This window comes from Octopus bimaculoides, chromosome 20, assembly GCF_001194135.2.
Source record: "Octopus bimaculoides isolate UCB-OBI-ISO-001 chromosome 20, ASM119413v2, whole genome shotgun sequence".
Taxonomy (NCBI): domain Eukaryota; kingdom Metazoa; phylum Mollusca; class Cephalopoda; order Octopoda; family Octopodidae; genus Octopus; species Octopus bimaculoides.
Genome location: NC_069000.1, coordinates 1,264,284 through 1,266,445, shown reverse-complemented (window position 1 = coordinate 1,266,445; position 2,162 = coordinate 1,264,284). Strand labels below are relative to the sequence as shown.

The 2,162-nt window shown below is 39.1% G+C and overlaps 1 long non-coding RNA gene across 1 annotated transcript in view; it reads left to right on the top strand.

Moving 5' to 3' along the window:
• Nucleotides 1–98: 98 nt before the first annotated feature.
• The window catches only part of LOC128250319 (uncharacterized), a 26,093-nt gene continuing 24,029 nt past the window's right edge, over nt 99–2,162 (top strand). The window contains exon 1 of the long non-coding RNA XR_008266327.1: nt 99–169. This is a non-coding gene — a long non-coding RNA (uncharacterized LOC128250319). The remainder of the gene's footprint in view (nt 170–2,162) is intronic.

Here is a 2,162-nt window from a genome sequence, read left to right as displayed (position 1 = left end):
GGGGGAAGGGAGGGAGGGAGAGGTGAATGATCTGGTATGGAAATTCAATGTCACTGCAGATTATATCCTGGGTAAGAAAAAAAGTTAGTAGTAGTAGTAATAGTTGTAGTAATTAGTTGTTTTTGTTATTTAACACCAGGTCAGTCCCACTTATGATCATGCTGCTTTTGTGAGTTTCTTTCTCTTTTTTTTTTCATTTTGTCTTTTTCAGGCATAGTATACCAAGGACTACATTATCCAATGTGTCTTTTGCTGACTAATCTGATAGCGTGAAATAGGTTTTTAGTAGATTTGACTGTTCTTTTTAGCAGGGTGAACCTAATTTCAACCATTATTTAAAAGAAATTGGCTCAAGGTACTTAACACACAATCATCGTAGGTTCAAATCTTACCTAAGAACTTGTAGTAGCCTCGAGCTGAGCCTAATATATATATATATATATATATATATATACATATATATATATATATACATACGCGCGCGCGATTATGTGAGACGGGAAAGGTTAATGAGTTGTGTTCACGTTGGAGAATTGTAAAAGTATGTTTACAAATGCTATGTGAGTCTGAGTACTTTTATTATGTGTCTGTTCTCAATAGGAATCCGTAAAATAAATCACATACTAAAGTCAATCCTTCCTCGCCACCCTTAAACCTCTCTATGGTCGTGAATTAGCATCATAAATTTTTATTAACTTTTATAAAACTCAACAGAGCGACAGAAACAGTGAATAAATGGATTGAGAAAAGCACTTGCTGTAGGTAGGTAATAGTTATGTCCCCTTATTTTTGTCTCCCATCAAATCTCGACTTGGCCATTCTTCGCTCCGGGTTTGATCAAGTGATTGTCAATCAGACCAAAAAGGCATAGTAAATGCTGTGACTTTGGGAAGGTTTTTATAAGTTGATCATAGGACAAGGTGTCACAAGCTACGTGTGTCGTCTCGGTATAGAGATGGTGGAGTGGCTAGGTGGGAGAATCGTGCAGAAGAATATTTGAAGGGAAGTTTTGAATATTCTCCAGAACCAATCAATGGTCGATGATCTTCAATTAATGACTATCCTGCCTTAGTTTGAGCATTATACATTATCCAATGTCTGTCTTTTTTTTTCTAGATTTGAGGGAGATTTGGCTGCTATTTCTAGCAAGTCGCACGACCATATAGAGCAGATATGAGCAACTTTTTGGACCGCATAAGACATGACTCGTCATTGAGCAACCCACTCTACTAAAAATTCCAAGGCAATTTTTCATTGCGTCTTTTGTTCTAGAGTCTGCTGTCTGTCAGACTCTCTCTCTCTCTCTCTCTCTCTCTCTCTCCCACACACACTCTCTCTCTTTCTCTGTTCTTGCCTACAGCAAGCTCTTCATTGAGGGTGGCCAGAAAGGAAAGGAACTGACGTTTAGTAACTGTTGTTGAGGCTTTTAGATGAGCGAGGGGGGGAGAGAGGGGCAGAGAGAGGCAGAGAGAGAGAGAGAGGGGCAGAGTTGTGTGGAGAACTGCTTTGACAGGGATGAAGTTCAGGAGGATTGGAGAATACAATGGAAAGGGGATAATAATAATAATAATAATAATAATAACAACAACAACAACAATAATAATAACAATAATAATAACAATAATAATAATAATAATAATAATAATAATAATCCTTTCTACTAAAGACACAGTCAAGTCTCCAAATCCCATTACCAATTTGAGGGGACAATCTGTTATGTGGTCCTGGACCACATTGTATATAGGAATAAGACAGGGTGGCCATAGTTGGAATGTCTTTGATCAAAAGTCTGCTTGATTAGGATTTTGACCTGGAGCTAGACAACAACAACAACAACAAAGCAAATTGGGTAAGAAAGAGGGAGAGAGAAGAGCAGGGGAGCGGAGGGAGGAGAGAATAGGAGTGAGTGGGGGGGGGAGAAAGAAAGAAAGAAAGGAACAAAGAAACCTGAGACAATATGGCAGGAGAGATCTATTGTAAGATGGTACAATAGGTCCCTGAGACAGTGCACTTAAAAGGGTACATTGTTGGGGTGGGGCAGGGGGTGAAGTAAAGGGATATATAGGGTGGTGGTGGGGCTTGGCTAAGAAAGAGTGAAAGAGAGGGGGGGGAGATAGTGAGGGATTAAGAAAGTTACAGGAGATGCATTAGTAAAGAATACA